Source organism: Mustela nigripes, chromosome 16 (assembly GCF_022355385.1).
Source record: "Mustela nigripes isolate SB6536 chromosome 16, MUSNIG.SB6536, whole genome shotgun sequence".
NCBI classification, from domain to species: domain Eukaryota; kingdom Metazoa; phylum Chordata; class Mammalia; order Carnivora; family Mustelidae; genus Mustela; species Mustela nigripes.
The window spans coordinates 23,781,524-23,799,615 of NC_081572.1; the positions used below are offsets into that span (position 1 = coordinate 23,781,524).

At 52.8% G+C, this 18,092-nt stretch overlaps 1 protein-coding gene across 2 annotated transcripts in view; it reads right to left on the minus strand.

Moving 5' to 3' along the window:
* The window catches only part of HOXB3 (homeobox B3), a 23,898-nt gene extending 8,060 nt beyond the window's left edge, over positions 1-15,838 (minus strand). The window contains exon 1 of one of the 2 annotated variants that reach the window (XM_059380447.1): positions 15,692-15,838. The gene's annotated coding sequence lies outside the window, so the exon portion shown is untranslated. Of the gene's footprint in view, positions 1-5,777; positions 5,952-15,691 lie in introns of those variants that run through there. The other variant, XM_059380446.1, reaches the window with a different exon arrangement.
* Between the last annotated feature and the right edge of the window lie 2,254 nt (positions 15,839-18,092).

An 18,092-nucleotide genomic window follows, 5' to 3' on the forward strand; every position in this document is an offset into this window, starting at 1 on the left:
GAGGGTCTGGCCTGGAGCTGAGCTGAGGGAGGCTGGAGGAGCTTTCCAAAGACAGAGGAGGACCTCTCTCCTCCCAGAGTCTCCTCAACCCATTGTGGTCCCTTCTGGCAACACCAGGAGCCCCGGGGCATGGTGGGGTGGGGGTGAAAAGGAGGACTGGGGATCCAGAAAGCTAACCTGGAGAAAAAGATCAGAGGACACGCACCCCCCAAATGCGGTAGGAGAAGGAGTGGGGGGTTATTTATCCTGGAGAACAGAGCCCATTTGAACTGCTTGGGAGGAAATTACGTCTCAGTCTGGTTTTTCTTGTCTTCTTTTCCTCCTTTCTTGGAGATTTCTGGCTGGATGGGAGAACAGGCAGCTTGGAGGGCGCCCGGTTCCTCTGAGCTGTTGCTGCAGGCTGGGACCCTTCAAACTTCAGGGGACAAAGGCGGGGGCAGTGAAGAGCTTGGCAGGGGGGACTTGGAGTAGGAGATATCACAGGGCTATGAGGGAAGACTGGGGTTTGGAAAAAGAGGGAGAAGAGAAGTTTATCACTCCTGACAAGGAAGTGATGATTTAGGGGCAGACCAGAGAGAGGAGTGAACAATTTCCTCCTGGACCCAAGTAGGGAAATTTGGGCAAACTTACCGGGTGTGTGTGTGTGTCTGTGTAAGAGAGAGAGAAATTGTGAAAAGAAAAATTGAGAAAAGATTAAGATAGAGACTTTAAGGTAATCTAACAAAGGCAGAAATTAATAATAAAGGTAAAACTTGGAAAAAATGGCCCCCTTCTGGGCATATTTTCCCCTCTCACTCGCTACAGCACCCCCCTCCCCCACTCTTAAATGCGTACCCAGTACCAGGGGATAAGGAGCGAGTTAAATCTCTTAGAGCCATTCCTGGCTGCCCACCTTTCCAGGCCTTGGAGGGATCATGTCTGTTCTCCACCCCCCCCCAAAATCCGCCAAAGAGCAAACGAAAACTCTCCTCTCAATAAGGACAAAATGGCTGGCTCCTTTAAAATCGATTTCTGATACCAGCTTTGGGGTGACCAAGGATCTGGCCTCCAGCTCGACCAACCCACCGGCTTACAGAGAAGCTGGGACCTGGGAGCAGGAGGCGAGGCGATTAGAGAGCTGTTTCTTCCTGGTCCTGTCTGGGCTCCGGGCCCCACACTTTTCCGGCTTCACCGCCCAACTTTGTGGCGGCTGCGGAGTTGTGTGGAGTTCACACACGCACCGGAACGTCCATCTCTGCTTGCATATTAATAAAGATTTCAAAGCTGGCGGTTGTAAAATTAAATTGCTAATGAAGATGACTCTTGGTATCTGGACTCCCAACCCCCACCTCTCTAAGAAGGCCCGTGCGGGAGGAAACAAAGGGGAAGCGGGAAGGAGAAGGTTCCGTGCGGCCCGCGGAGGCCCGCGTAGACCCGGCTCAGCGGAAGCGGGGATCGAAAGAAGACAGAGGGAGGCCGCCAAGGTTGGAGAAGAAAAATGCAAGCTCTGTTCCCCCCCACACACTCGAAGTGGAGGGGCGCGGGAGGGAAGCAGGGGGGGAATAACAGGGTAGCCACGAGGGTTCGCTAAGTGTGTCTCGGGGACCACAGAGGCCGCCTGGATGCGCTGACCGAGCGGGCGGCGACGCCGCGGGCCAAGTCCGGAGTCAGGGGTAGGCGGGCGCCTGGTTGGCGCTGGAACCGGTTCTGAATCCGGGGCCGGCAGCGTCTAGACTCAGCTCAGTCCCGGCCTGGCAGACCCCACCCGGGCGGCCTGGAGACAAAGGTGGGCAGCCTGGAGAGGGCACGAGGAGAAGGAGCGAATCTTGGCTAGCTTGGGGAGGAGGTGGGTGGCTGGGGAAGGGAAGGAGAAGCAGGCAAGAAAGGAACAGGGGCCGGGCCTACTGCGAGTGACTGGGCAGGTCTCTCCTGACAGATTGCAGTCTCTCTCCCAGTGACCTCTGTTTAGCAGACAATAACTCACCGGATTAATGACCAATCAGCGAAAGGCCTTCCGAATTGCCTCCAAATATAAAACCCCAGAGTCAGAATGGGATAGGGCCAGAGTGTGGGCTTGCCAGTCCTTTGGGTGTCTTTTTTACTCCCCTCCCTCTCTCTCAAAACAGAGACTCTGATTTCCAGAACCCCAAAGATGAAGTTGTGCCTGTCTCTTCCCACTCCCCGACCAGAACTCATGTATCTGACCACACTTTCCAAGGCAGTCTGGAAACCTCTGGTCCCCTAGCGGCCTCGCATATCCCTGACCCTACAAGAAATCTCCCTCTCACAACCACACAACTTTGGAGAACCTCACTTCTTTCGAATTTTATCTACTTCCAGCTGGGGAAAGAGATGAAAACAAGGGTAAAAATAGGGTGGGGGTCACCCACCGCATAGGCCTTCTGTCTTGGCTGCCCTTGGGAGACACCTACAGTCTGTGCCACCCTGAGTGTGTCCTCTTCCAAAAAGAGAGGGCCCAAAGACCCTGGGGTCAGGGTGTGGCTGGGGGACAGGCAGTGGCCCACCATTACAGAATCCAAATTCTGAAACCACAATTCAGTCCCTGGGCTGGAGGAGGAAGAATTTCAAAAAATGAAATCCGGATAACTCCAGCCTCAACCCAGTGCCTGGCAAGAAAAATGCCTTCCTCTGTGAGGGGGAACTCCCCCTTTCCTTTGCATGCCCCCCCCCAAATGCCAATCGCAGTCCAACCCAGCTAGCTGGCCCCTCTCCACTGACTTCTAACTCAATTGCTCTCAGCCTGGGCTTCTCTGCTGAGAATAAAGACACCTTCAAGAGGAGGAATGGTCCAGATTCTAACAGATTTCCTAGAGCCAGTCAGAGTAACCATCCTCTGCTCTGGGCACGTACAAATTCCTTGAATATTTGCAAACAAGCATGCAGTAACTTCTATGCCTAGATACCCTCAGAACTCCAGGATACGGGGCGCCTGGGTGGCTCAGTGGGTTATAGCCTCTGCCTTCAACTCAGGTCATGATCCCAGGGTCCTGGGATCGAGCCCCGCATCAGGCTCTCTGCTCAGCAGGGAGCCTGCTCCCCATCCTTGTGATCTCTATCTGTCAAATAAATAAATAAAATCTTAAAAAAGGAAAAGAAAACTCCGGGACATGCAAGAGAGCTGCTCCCAAGCACTAGAGAGTTTCCCAAGGTCAGACCTAGGGAGAAACTCAGACACTGTCCTCTCCAACCCCTGCCATTGTTACAGACAGGGAAACTGAGGCTCACAGCCAGAGAGTGATTTGTCTCAAGTCCATAGGCTCAGCAGTCCGGAGGCTTGGATTCTAGGCATTCCAGACTGGCTGTGTGGTCTGAAGCAGTGAACTCCTTGGGCCTCAGTGTCCCCTCTGTAAAGCTAGAGCATGGAGTGGGAGGGGTTGGTCTAAAAGATCTCTCAGGTCCCTTTTTGGACTGACAGCTTGCGGTTCTCTGTCTGCTCATGTAAAAGTGAGCGACAATATGATCTCGGAGTTCGGACAATAAAGGGCACCACCTCTGCCAAAAGCAGAGTATTTTTTCTTGGAATTAAATGTTTACACCCCCCACTGCTGAGCACCAACCCCACGCCTGGTTCTCCTTGCCCCCCCCAAGGCTCATACACTGGTTTTTACCACCACTCTGTGCGTGCGTGCGTGCATGTGTGTGTGTGTGTGTGGTGTGTGTGAGGGGGGGGGGGTTCTCTATCTCCATCACCAAATCAAAAGTGCTATTTTTGGACACAGCAACCTGAGCAGTAAATAATTAATTTGTATAATTAGAGGAGGAAGGCTTTGGCCTGGCAATTTTTAACCAGGAGTCAATGCACCCATTGTACCAGCCTGGCCTTCTCACCCGACCCCCAACTCTGCCCACACACCTACCAGCCTCCCCAGCTGCCTCCTCCTCAGTTGGAGACCAGCATTTCCAAAATGGCCAGAAAGAAGGTTTCAGAGTCAGCCTCTGCTCCCTCGCCAAGAAAGTTCCATTCTCTGCCTTGCTTCCCTCTACAGAAATCGGTCTGCTTGCAGCTACCCCTCAAAGCTCGCTTTTCCTACCCCCTAATGCTCTGCGAGCTCCAGGTCCAGGCTCTCTGCTCCTGGGACACATGAAATCCACCTCCCCAGTTCAAGATGCCCCAACAATGCAGCGAGTTTGCATTTCAAGAAACTCCCATTAATATCAATTTACTTCACTGAAACCTCGGGTTCTTCATCAAGTTGATGATTTATGATAAAATCAATTAAATTACGGCCACTTAGAGCCCAGCCGCTTCCTCTCAGATTTCATTGGTGCGGGGCCCAAGTGTCTGGTGGAAAAATGCAAGTTTAGCTGGAGGCGAGGAAAGATAATTCTGCGGCTGAGAAAATTTAATGCAAAACAATTTCCAGGCAAAGCCAGGCTTCTAGACAGAAATGCAAGAGCCACCAATTGGCCTGAGGAAATAACTATCTGGGGTCAAAATATTTCTCTCCCCACCCCTCAGCATCCTGCATGGCTCTTTTGCTCTGTTCCCCTTTGTGCTCACTTGCCCCTTCCCAAGCAGAGACTTTGGGAAAAATTGGAGCAGTGATGGTGGAACCCATGCCTGCCAAGGCCCAGGGTCACACCGCTGAGCTCTGCTACTATTCTGGGGTCTTTTTCTCCTCTCCTCCTCTCCTTCCCACGCAGCCATGTTCACTAATTCCTTAGCCTCCCATGGCAAAGTTAAAGGTTCAAAGTGAAGATCAGGCAGTCCATGCACATGGCCCAGAGGGGCGAAGGACCAGTCCAAGTGGACTGTCTGCACATGGCTGTGGGCGGAAAGAAAGCACATTCTGGACCAGCACCACCCCATGGTGAGGGCACAGGGCAGCAAAATGTGTTTAAACTACCACATCACAGAGGACCAGGACCAGAGAACACCGAGCCTCCTTCCCAGCCCCGTGTGCCCACTCACAAAGCGACGCTGCACCCCCATGGACCCCAGCCTGAGCACATGTGTACCCCTGCGTGCTAACACTCTCACACAACACACAAACACACCTCCACGTGTGCATGCTTGCACACTATCCTTATACATCACACAGACCCACCACATCCTGCGCCTGCAAAGGGACAGTTCCCACCATCTCCCCACATCTGGGAAAATAAATCCCAGCGAAGGAAGCTGGCATCGCCTCCCACTCCTAGGAGAGGGGCTCCTCCTGCCTCTGCTCTGTTTGGTTTTTGGTTTCCAGAGCAGTCTGGGAGTAAACATAGCTTCTCTGAAGCCATAAATCACCCCCTCTCCTACCTTCTCAGTTTAACACCCGGCCTCACCGCAACCCTTGTAGTTTCAGCTTCAAATAACCCGCCAGGTGCTAAAAGGCTCACCATGGTGACAGCTGGACTGTGGGAGCAGGGCCCAGCTGTCCCCCCAACCCCAGGAGATGCCCCCGCATTTCCTTCATAATGCACAGCTTCCAGCTCCCCTGGAAAACCCTCCAGAGCGTCCAACACCCTTCCTGAGCCAGAAAGCTCCTCCACCCCCTAACTGGGTTCCTGTCCACACACGGGGTGGGGGGGGCGGCGGCGTGCAAGCCCACATTCCTCCACATTGCCCGGCACACCCGGATCCCTCTATCCCCTCAGCACCCACCGGCCTCTTTAAGGTGCTCCCATCTTTGTCTTCCACAGTTGGGATCCGGCCTCTTTCCTGACCCAGGAGAGAGACCTGGGGGCTGGGGACTCGGCCTGCCCCTACACACACGTACCCCCCCCCCCACGGACACCCCCACACCCCTCGCCGGATCCCGGCCGCCAGGCTCCGCACCCCTACTTACCTGTGCGGACTCCCGCTAGGGCGCAGGCCGCGGGCAGCGGGGAGCAGCGGGCGCGCGGGAGCCGACTGCCAGGCCCGGGTCACTGGGCCCCAGCGGGGGCGCCCCGTCCGCAGCCCGCCGCATCGCGCTCATGCAGACCCCAGCGGGCCCCGGAGCGGCGGGCGGCGCGGGGAGAGGCCCGGAAGCGCTCGCCCCCTCCCCGCCCCTGCCCCTGCCCCCGCCCCCGGCTTTGTTAGGCCCTCGAGGCCGCGGGGCGGCGAAGCGCGCGCGGAGGCTGCGCTCGGGGAGCTCGGGGTCCCGGGCCGGAGAAGCCGGAGCGCCCCCTCGGCGACGGCCCGCGTGGGGCTGCGGGCGGCCGGGCGCGCCTGGCACGCAGCCGGATCGGGGCTGCGAGAGCTGGCCGAGCTGCCGGGCGAGAGGAGCCGCGAATGACAGGGGGCACGGCGAGGCGCGGGGGGCGCCGGGGGCGCCATGGCGGAAGGCGGGCGCACGGGCGGCTCTTCAATGTCACCAGCGAAATGGGTTCCATATGTCCGGCCCAGCGGAGAAGGGAGGGGAAGAGAGAGAGTTCTGGGCAGGACGGGACGGGAGGATGGGGGTGGGGGTGCGCAGTGGAGGGAGAGAGCAGGGGCGCGAGGGGGAAAAGGGACGGATGGGAGAAGCAAGAAGGTTTGCATTTTCCAGGTTCCCTGGAGTTTTCTAAAGCAGCTTAGGCTGGTAGGAACTTTCTTTCCCTTTTTCCTTTTCTTTTCCTGAAAGATGGGGGAGGGAGGAGATTAGTAAGGGCAGCATCCGTTTGTTCCTGCTGGGGCTTCAAGGGAGGAGATGTGGATTGGAGGTGAAAGGGAAAGTTCTTAGGCGGCTGGCAGACCGACTTCTTCTCCCTCGCCCTGAAGAGGGAAAGAAGAGATCAAACCGGCCAGGGGGAAGAGAGGCCAAGGAAGGATTCCGGGGTCCAGGTGTGAGCGCCTGACCCCAAACACCACCACCACGCCACCACCCCTGCGGAATTTTGGGAGATTCCGGCCATTAAGTTACTGAAGGTGGTCCGTGAAAAAGGAGACTGCCCCGCTAGGACAGTCTTGGCCACTCCCTGACACTTGGGTTCCTACCCCAGCTGCCTCACACCTGATTTAGCACTCCCGACTAAGGGCCTACCCTAGGGGCAGTTCCTTCTGGGTCAGCCCCGGGCTGTGGGCAGCTGCCTGGAAAGAAAGCACAGAGTCTCCAGGAGCTTCCAGACCCCTCCACGTGCCTGCCCTCCCCAAGCGATTGGACTCTTTCAACATGTCTCTCTATTCTGTCTCTCCCTCTCTTTCTCTTTCTTTCTCTTTCTCTCTCTCCCTCCCTCCCTCTCTCTCTCCCCCTGTGCCTTTTCTAACCATCTTGTTGTTTCTGTCCCTTTTGCACGGCCTCATTGTCTTCTCATACTCTGCCTCTCTGTCTTCCATGAGTGTGAACTGAGCCCGTGAAAGACTTAGCAGTATCTCCAGAAATCACTTCTGGGCTCACTCACTAGGCTGCTCCTCTCCTTGGGGCAATGTGGAGCCCTTGGCCTCAGGGCCCTTTCATCTGCAGGAAGAACACATCCTTCCATCACAAAGACAAAGTGAGTGGTTTCTTTTCTAGTTTCCTCCTTCTCACTTAACTGTGTGTGTGTGTGTGTGTGTGTGTGTGTGTGTCCATCCAAGTTGTGGGGTTCCTTGTCCCAGGACAGCCTCCCTGCCACTCTGACCGGCCTTTGTCTTTATTCTCCCTGTCATCTTCTCCTTGGGCTCTGCCTTAACTTCTCCCCTCAGAAAAGGATCCTGCTGCTTGTTCTCTCTCTGGGGCCCTCCCTTTTTCCTTCATCCTCTCTCTCTCCTCATCTTTTTATCCAATTCTTCTGATGGCTAAAGCATTGGCAGCCCGGCTTCTGAAAGGCATGGAGATAAACACTATCATTACTAAAGAAGGACACCGGCAGAGTCTGGACAGAAGACGGACTCAGCAGCTTTCCGAAAGCCCCTTCCACCAAATACGTTCTACTTCATCCCCTGGACAGCACAAAAGCAAATGGGGTGCATATGTGCAGAACAGATAAGAGCCAGGGTGCTTCATGGCTAAGTAAACCATATATATATATATATTTTTTTTTTTCTTTCCAAACTTGCTGACTTGAGAGCAGGCCTATATCCCTGGATAGAGGGCATTAGACCTTACACAGAGAGATTCTGCAAGGAGCCAGCAACTAAAAGATAATGGTGGGGAGGGAGGTTCTCCCGCTTTTTTTCTCTGGGGAAGACTCTGAGTGTGAATTGGGGAAAGGAAAAGGAAGAGGGTATCCCCAGGGCCAGAAGAGACAAAGAACTGAAGGAGGCTGAGAGAATAGAGAGGAAAAGAGAGGGGATCAGACCTCCATGTCACAGGCAAAGGCAGCAGGACGAGGGGAGACAGAGAAGGAGGCATAGTTGGTAACACAGGGGTAGAGGCCTGTAGGACTGGTTCCCAGCTCACACCCCTAGTTCTGACCTGTCCCAGAGAGCAAATCCTTCAGCTTTCCTCTTTTGTTTCTCATCCTCCAAAACATGCTGAATTCAGAAGCTAATAAAACATGGGTCTACCCTCTTCCTTCTCCCCGTTCCCTCCTCCTCTCCCAGGAAGAGGTAATCCTTCCCCGCCTTTCTTAGGGACTCCAAGACTTTGGCCTAAGTTCTGGTATGCTGCTTTGGGGGTGAAGTCCGCCTCCCCACATTTACACCCCCCACACACACACACACAACTTCCCAGGTAAGGGAGAAATTCATACTCGCCTCTCACACTGAGTGTCTCTCACACTGAGTGTGTGTGGGATTCTCCAACACTGAAAGAGGGAGGCCTGAAGGGCTGGAGCCCCCATCCCTCAAGTCTGCCTTCCCCAGCACCTTCCCTCTTCCCCACACTCTCTGGTCCCATCAAAGAGGCCCCTGAATCCACACTCTCCCCAGTTCCATTTCTCCAGACTAGGTAACACCACACCCATCCCAGCCTAGGGTCTTGACCTCTCCTTCTCTTTTTCCCTAAACCCTTTTCAACCCAGACTCCCAATCTGGGAGGCTTCCTCCACCCCCTGCCCACAAATCTGCAGGTTAACAAGGACCGGGCTCAGCACCCCTTGGAGCCGAGCATGGGAGCAAGCTCCTGGCTGCTCCAGGACCCCGAGGCCTAAACCACCACTCCATGAGGCTGATGCCATGAATAATTAACACCTGGGCACGGTGTCGCTCTAATTTTTCTCCTCGAAGGTTTACACTAGCAGGCAGAGTTAAATATCATGGATAATAGTGGCTATAAAGTCACTTGGCCGGGCTCCAGCCAGCAAAGGAAAAACCAGCAGCTTGCACTGTACTTGGCAAAGACTCTGGCCCTCCACCACAACTTTGGGGTGCAGTATAGAATGTCCCCAGAAGCTACTTCTGGCTTTGCCCTTGACCATCAGGCTCTTCTCTAATGGGGAGGGACTGGGACCCCCACATGAAACCCAAAGGGAAATTTACCAGCTCTCCTCCCCCCTAATCTGCACCCCATTTGCTCCCTCTTTGGAGGGGGCCTTAAGGAGGGGAACATACCCTATGTCCTGGAACCCTCACCAACTCCCTGGGACCACCTGATTCCTGGAGCATTTCTTTTCTAGAGAAACTTAGAGAACTTCTCCCTGCTTTAGCCCCAAACACACAGAGTCCCTCACTGCCGAGGAAACTTTCTTTGTTTCAGGAGGTCGAAGGAAGGCTACTGGGGTGTGAATTCATTTCCTTGTTTTGTTAGCCAGGAGGGTGGGGAGCCAAGGCTTTCAGCTTCTCTCCCAGCCCTTCACCCTCTGTCCCCATGATCTCCCCCCAATTTGGGGGGCTCTTTCCCTACTCTCACCATCTTGCTGTACATTGATCCTACAGATGACACTTCAGTACTATAACCGCATCCTTCCAGCCCCCTTCCCACACTGCTTCAATTTGACCCCCATGGATGACCAAAATCTTTGCCTTCAACTCCAGCCATTTCTCCCTCCGCCTCCACCTCTCCTGCCCCCAGGCCCCTTGTGCCTTCAGAGTTGGGCTCTTTACCCTGGGCTGGAGTCAGAGCAGCCAAACTCCTGGAAGGGAATGCCTGAAAAAAATGGAGCTCTGTCTGCTGCTTCAGGAATGTTGGCTCTATCAGGCTTGCAAATATAATTTTTATATTAGGTCGTGGTCTTTGACTGGGTTTATATGCCAATGAGGCATTTCTGGTTTACCAAATTTATACAAATCTCGCCTTAATTGATAATCACAGATGCTGTAATTTAAGACCTCCAGCCATAGAGCTTTCATATTAACTGCTGATATATTACTGCAAATCGTCTGAAATAACCAGCTCCTGGGAGCAGAGCAGAGAGGGAGGAAGTGGCTCCGAGACCGAGTCTCTCCCGGCCGCAGAAATAGCCGAGCTTCCACATCATTTTCCGTGAGAAATGATTTATCGAAGACATGGCCATAAACAACACAACTCGCTCACAAACACACACAGACGCGTGCGCACACACGCGCGCACACACACACACACAATGGCGGGCATGCCGGTCGAGAAGCTGACACCCATATTGCTATAAATCAAGAAAAAGGTTGGAGGAGAGAGACAGAGAAAGAGAGAGCGGGAGAGAGAGAGAGAGAGAGAGAGAGAAGAGGAATATTCCTAAAATCTCTATGCAATGCCTCAATGGGTATAAACACACAGAGCACCGTGTGAAGAGAAATGGCAGGAAATGAAGATGGCTATTTGTCACAGTTTACGACAATAACATTAATAACAAACAATAAATTTACATGGACATATAAGACGCGGTAGGTAGTGAGAAATCCCTTCTACTTACAATACCCCAGCCCGCGGTGTGGCTCCGGCTGCGGGGCTCTTTTATTGTTGCCTCCCTCTCTTTTTCTCTCTCTCTCTCTCCCTCTCTCTCCCCCTGTCTCTCTCTCTCTTTTTTTTTCTCGGGGTACAGGCTTGTTTTTCAAAGGACAGTTGAATTGCACGTCAGAAACAGGGAGACCGAGGCTGCGATTTTCCTGACAAATACATATCTATTCTGCAACCTCGGCATTAATTATTTAATGAATCACGTGACCAGGAGGGGGAAGGGGGTCTTTCGATTTCAGACTCAAAGGACCACTGTGACCTTCCCCTTCAGGAGGAGAAATTTTCCTGCAAAATAGGTTTCCCCCCCCAACCCACCAATGGAAGAGTAGTGAGTTCTCCTACTCTCTCCCATGTTCCCATCTATACCTACCCTCCCTATAGCTCCCTAACCTCCCCGCCCCCAGACACACACTTACCCACAGCCCACCTCTCCTCTCTCCCTTCTCCTCCTGCTTCTGCTTAGTTCGTGGAGGTGCAGAAATAGTCTGCAGGGGCGTCTGGGGGGTGGGGGTGGGGTGGGCGCGGAGCCCTGCTCCAAGCCCCTGGATTTCTCAGCTCCCCGTTCCTCTCTCTGCATCCTCTAAGCTCAAGATTTCCCCCCAACTCCATTCTCTCTCTCACTCCTAGGATATTGATCTTAGTGGGGCCCACTCCCCCCTTCCTAAAAGACCAACAACCTTTCTAAAGGGACCAGCTTCAAAAGAAACCCTTCGTTAAGTCCAAGTTACATATGTATAAAGAATGGGGCTTCTGGGTTTAATTCTCCTTCTGATCTTTTGTGGTACCTCTGGAAGGGGCAGAAAAGGGACAGGGTGAGGAGATGACTCGGGAGCTCCCACAGCTGAGAATAACCGCAAGGGGGACTTTTTTTTTCCCGTCCCTTGTGTTATTACCAAGGGAAATCAAATTCTAGTGACCAACTGAGCATACGCTCTAGAGACAAAGATCCCAGACTAAGGTGTCTATACAAAAGAAGTGGACAGTCAGTGTCTGTCTACCTATGTCACACCCCATCCCAGTGACCCCCTCTACCCGCAACACATCAGTGAAGACAGCCGAAGATTTCAACTAGAGGGGAAGGAAAGGGAAGAAAGCAGCTTTGAAGTTGGCCTGGCAGCCCCGGGGTCCCTATTTCCCAGGTGTTAGTACCCTGAGCTCCCAATCAGCAGACAATGGAGCCTGATCGATGGGGAAAGATTGGGGGGAAGGGAGGGAATCTCATAATAAAGGGTTAAACAGAAGGATGGTAGGACCAATCCATTCCCTAGGCCTAGAGAGAGAAAGGGACACATGTCTTAGTCCCAGATGTAAACAAAACAAAACAAAACGAAACCAAAAATCCCCCAAACCTTCCTTCCCTTACAGCTTGGCCCCAGAACTTGCAGACCAGTTACAACCAGAATTGGAGTCCTGGGCCACGGGGAGGGGTGGGAGTGCAAAGGGGAGCAGAAAAGACATTCCTGGAGAAGCCGCCCGCTCGGCACATTCCCAGCCTTATCTTCAGCAGCTCCGGGCGCAGCCTGGCCTATGCTGCCGTCAGAACAGGCAGGGTAGGAGAATTAATTCAGCTTAGGGTAGGGGAGCAGGGGCCGAGGGGGCACCACTGGTTTGTCTGGAAAGGTCCGAACCAAAACCAACTCAGTGGGGAGGTGGCTGAGGACCCAGATGCCTTACCAACCCCCCAAAGAAACAGCTACCCTGCCTGCCGGCCCGGTAAGTTCCAGCTGGGGCGGCTGAGCAACCCCTGCCTTCTCCTCAGAATCCCTGCTCCTGACGCCTGCCCGGGTGGGGCGCCAGCAGGGCCGCACTCTGTAGGGGGGTAGTCGGCTTTGATTGTCCAGATACAAAACACAGACTGGTATTGAATTCAGCCTGCTCCCGATGTGGGCCCTTAGCCTGGCTCCTGCCCAGGCAGCTCCTTGCAAGATCCTGGCCACGGATCTATTACAAATGGTCCCCTATAGGAACACAGTCCACTAAAGTCTGAAAGAAAAAAAAAAAAAGAAAAAAAAGAGAGAGAGACGGAGAGAGATAGAGAGGGAGAAAGGAAGGAAGAAATAAGCAGGAGCATGGGAAGACAGCACTCTCTGAAACCGAGAAATTGTCTTTGAAACCGAGAAATTGTCTTTAAGGACAAGAAAACAGCAGAATGACAGGAAGGCACGCCAGGCAGGTTCTGTTAAAATGCCCACCCTCTTTTCGGATCCTGGGAATGTCCATGTTCAAATAAACAAGCGCCTGAGCGCGAGTGGAGCGCTTTCTTGCTGCCGATAAAGCGAACGTTCATTCTGCAAGAAAGGCGAGATTGATTTACGAATCTGAACGCTCCGGTTTTATGGCTGATCACAAATCCGTCAGCGCTCAACTCACGCTGGGAAACTTCCCAACTCTGTTTTCCAACCAGACTCCCCTCCCCAGCGTGCCACTCTTCCCAGGGAGACCCACCACCGGCGCTGCCTCCCCGGCTCGCTCGCTCGCTCGCTGGCACTCGGGCAGGACTGGGGCAGCCCCTCTGTCCCCAGAGGTGCAAGTAGGAGGCCAGCGGCAAGGGCCCAAGAACTTGAAGGGAAGAGAGGGCAAAGATGAGGGGTGCCGCTGGAATTCTAGAAGGTGAGCCTGCTGGAGGTGCTCAGCCCTGAAAAGACTGGGGGTCTGGGAGTGAGGGAATAGGGAAATCTCGAAGCTCTTGCCTCAGTGGTTGAAACCCTTGAATGAACCCCAATCTTCCCTTTCATTGTTTCCTTCCTCTTTCCCTTTAATGGACCCCTCACACGGCAGAGAGCACCTCCTAAAGTCCCAGGTGGCTACAGCTTCCTCACCTGGGCCTCTAGAGGGCCCACAATAGCTTATCTGCCCTTCTGAGTAATGGGTGCACATCTGACATGCGCCCCAAACGTTTGCAGCCCAGGAGCGGCCTGACCCCCTTTCTACTCACTCCCTCTTCCTGCCTGAGACCTCCAGCCCCTGCGTGGATTCCCCCACTCAGGGACAAAGGAGATGGTACCAACAGATACTAGCTATTTCTTGCCTGAGTTAGAGACCCCAAGTTACAGGAGACAATTTACAAAATGCAAATCAGTACCCGACACACATCCCAGCAAGGTTCGGTCTCTCCTAGTTTTAACTGAAGGAACATTTCCTCTCTTCCCAGCTGGAGTCTGTCTGTCTGTCTGTCTGTCTCTCTTTGTCTCTATCTCCTCCTAAAATAACGGCAGCTGGTGTGGATTTTAAGATGAATCAGAGTAGAATAGAGATTTGGAAAGGCTCCATGTTAGCAAATTCTCCACCCATCTCTTAAAATTAAAAGTTGCTAAAACTTTGGTTAATGTGGCAGAGCTGTTCCTGGAAATGGGCAGAACAGCCTGTCCTGACCCTTCTCCCACTTCTCTTGCTCCTCTGGTGGGAAGGCATCCATGGCCTCTGTGAGTCGCTGGGATGGGGCTGGGGATTAGGGGAAGAGGGCACAAGCGACTCTAGGATTAGCTTCCTAAACAAAGGAACTTCAGAAAATGGGTTGAGAAGCTGTGGATTTGGATCTGAGACCTGGAGAGAAAGTTGCCTCCAAGGGACTGTCGGTGGGGGGGGAGGCTTCCCTCTCTTTAGAACCCAGAGGCTTGTTCCCTTGGCGCTCTGCTGCCCTGTGGACCTCTCCTTTCACCTCCCTTTGTCTCTCCTCCCTCGGCTCCCTCCAAGAGAAGGAGGAAAGGAGGCATGAGTTGGACATGGTGGGGGGAGCAGTTAGAACCTGGCCTGGGAAGGGAGTTCTACACAGAGGGCCAGATCAGCACCTTACTTCCCTCCCCTATCTGTACCCCTGAGCTAAATTTTTTACTCCTTTTCTTCCCAGTGGACAGTCACAGAAAAACAATCCAGAGATTCCCAGATAGCAAAGAAGGGGTTGGGGGCCAGAGGGAGATGCAGAAGGCCGGCCACAGGACAGCCCGGGAGGGGCCCTCTTGGCCGAGGTCTGACTTTCCCTCCTGGGCAGCAGTCAGGAGCCAGGAGCAGCACACTGTCCAGTCTCAGAGAGGTCAAGGGGCTTCCGAGGTCATTTTGTGGTTCTAATACTGAGCTAATCGCCTAGAAAACGTGGCCTCTCCATGAACTCTCTCTCCTGCCAGCCTCCTGCCTCCTAACCCTCAGTGAGCCCCAGGGTAAAAGGGCCAGCACATTTTCAGGTCTGAGCCAGAGCCCGCTGGCTCCCTTGCCTTCAGAAGCAGGGCCCCACAAAGGGGGAACAGAACCCCCAAAACAAGAGAGGAAAAGGAAACCAAAGTGAGCACTGAGCCTCCAGGAAGAAGTGGGGAGCAGAGATGAAGAGGAAGATTCTGGCACCAACGAACCTTGCCTGTAAACGGAACAGTTTCCTGCTCCAGAGTTGCAAATATCTATCCAGAATCCCATGCTAGACACAAGAAAGAAAGAAAGAAAGAAAGAACGAAAAGAAAGAAAGAAAATGAAGACATCTACCTATACCCAGCTCCAAGCCTGGGGCATTCCATCCAAGAACTGCATTCCATTTTTCCAGGAGGCGGCAGTGACATCTCCCCGGTAAACAGACATAAGGGACACAAGCCCCCAGTGTAGACAAGCAAAGTCACAGAACACACTGGCCACATGTGCGTGTCCCGAAACACGCACACTTGCACACACACGTGCTGGAGCTCTCCAGGCCCGCCTGCATTTTCCGAAACCCTAAAAGCCCTTCTGAGCTGCCTCCCAAACGACGTTCTCTGGGGTTTTTCAGGGGCTCTGACACCTCCGTCCCAAGCAGTTCAAACACTCTCCAGGTGTGAGGCCCCTCGCTCTCCCTCTGACCCAAGCATCCGTCATCATAAAAGGCAACAAATCTGACCCAAGCATCCACCATAAAAAACCCGGCGAAGAAAGTTGAAAAAGGAAAAGAAGGAGGCAAGAGAGTTTCTTCTTTCCTTTGTAAAAAGAGCTCATAAAATGATTAAAAAACAAAAAACAAAAAAAGACAGCCCAGGCGGGGGCTTTGTTACCTCTGCGCCTCTCGCCTCCTCTGGCCCGAATTCCACGGATCCCATTCATGACGAAGGGCTGCTTCCAAACTGAGAAAAAAGTTTTCAACTTTATGGTTCCAAATTTTTTCCCCCTCGCAGATCCGGGAGAGCCAGCTAACACTTTTTTCCCCCAACAGCCGGTCTGCGGAGATTTGCTGTTGAATAATAACAAAGGAGAGAGGATACGTATTTAAAGAAAAGAAGTGATTAATGGTTTTCTGTATAATTCTCACATTTTTCTTAGCTCTTGTCTACACAGAATGGCTGTGAACTTTAAGCTCCATAGAAATCTTTTTTTTATTCTATTCATACCTTCCAAGGAGCAGCTTTGATTTGGTTCTATAGAGACATTCCTGGGGGGGCATATGCTTTTTAAGAACTATTTTCCCCCTCCACTAAGGGCGGCCGCATCCCCGGGCAGCTTAAACATCACACCGCGATTCCACCGAAACAAAGCTCGCCGCTCTGAGCCTCCAGGTCTGGGCAATTTTTTTATGAGGCTTCCAGAAGCATTTCCACGGGCCGTTCTATGGCCCTTTCCCGCGCTGTGGACACGGGCCCCTGTGTCCTGGGCCCTACCCAGCCTCAAACTCCCGGGCGCTGCAAACCGGAGGAATACAAAAGAAATAACAATAAAACGCGCTGGTAGAATCAGCTATGTTTATTTTCTGGAGGGAGACAGGACCGACTGAAAAACAAAAAAACCACTTTTAATTGCGAATGCTCTTTTGAGCCCCAAGCTTTTTGGAGGCGGGTGGCAGTATCCTGGCTGCCACAAGACCAGAGAAACCCACCCCCCTCCCCAGGCTGGAGCCCTCAGACCTTAGCACTTCTCTTGGGTGCTGCCCCAAAGCTTGTGAGGGTCATGGGCACCCCCAACCCCTTCCCCCACTCCATTCTAGGGGTGACTGGGACCTCAGAGACAGAAAGCTATTTGGTCCCCAGTCATACTTTCGATACTTTCTATGAGAAAGAAAATGAAAATTAATACAGGAGCAGGGCTTCACAAAAGAGGCCATTTGTCTTCTTGATTATCTATTTGCTTGTCAGAGTTTGAGCTATGGCACCGGCTAGCTCCTTTGTAATATAAAAATACTCTGAAAACCTGCAAACACCCAGAAACATCTGTGCAAAAAATTAGACTCATTAAAGCTTTAAACACCTCAGAGGAAAACGATACCTTCTTAGGCAGGAGGAAAGAGGCCGGCCTCGCAGAATCCTCCCTCCGAACCTTAATAAGCAAAGAGTCGTCTGTCTAGAAAGAGACAGCTTAACCGCATTTTATTTGCTTATGACAAATAAATCACGATATGAAAGCCTTTGCCATACTTAAGCCTCTCGTGTCCTACAATGAAACATTCCCCCCCTCCATCAGGGATTGGAGTCAGCCCGCCCAGTACTTTCAATCCATTTTTGGACTGAAGGGAAAAAAATTAAAAGCCCCAAACAAAACACACCCACTCCAAAAGGAAAACACACGAGCTACCACAATTTGGAGTCCTCAGAGCTCAAAAGTCCCCTTGGACCCTTTGAAAAAAAATCTTCAACCACTCTAGTATGAGGCCGAATGGACTGGGGTGCTTAGCATAAACGCTGGGTGGCATTTGTATCTTTATACCGAGGTTTCAACAAAAACACGCCGTGCTGGTCACGAGAAACCAAACGTTTATTTCTATTGTCACTCTGTACAGGACACAAATTTTCACGCCAACGAAGGGTTCTAGACTCAGGCAGCCCCAGAACTAGGAAGGGGCCTGGTTTGGAATGTCAGAGAGAGAACAGGAGAGAGGACGCACATGGACATAAAATAATAATAATAATAATTAATAATTAATAATAATAATAATAATGTAAAACAATGATAAACTATGGGAGAGGTCTTCACAACATCGTCTCCCAGACCAGGAGGGGCACCACGTTTGACTTGCTAGTTTCACATTCGTTTGCAGTCTAGAGGAGAAGGCTGGGGGCTGTACAACTCTACGTTGGCCCCCAGGTCCCAGAACTCAACTGGCCCCTTGCTCTGCCAGGAATGGTTTGACCTGGAAGAAGAAAGGCCCTCCGGAGTCAGGAGTCTCGGAGTCTCGCTCTGGTCTCTCTCTCTCTTTCTTTTTTTTCCCCTCGGACTCAACTTCCCTGCCTGCTCCTGCTGTTGCCAAGACCACCCCTGCCTCCACTCGTCCCCTTCCTGCTGCCCACCCCCCAGCCCAGCCCAGCGGTGCAAGGGGGGTGAGAAGTCAGTGTTCTCCCTGTGGAGGGGCACCGGAGGGGGGGAGGGTGTGTGTGTGTGTGTGTGTGTGTGTGTGTGTGGAGGAGGGTGTGTGTGTGTGTGTGTGTGTGTGTGGAGGAGGGTGTGTGTGTGTGTGTGTGTGTGTGTGTG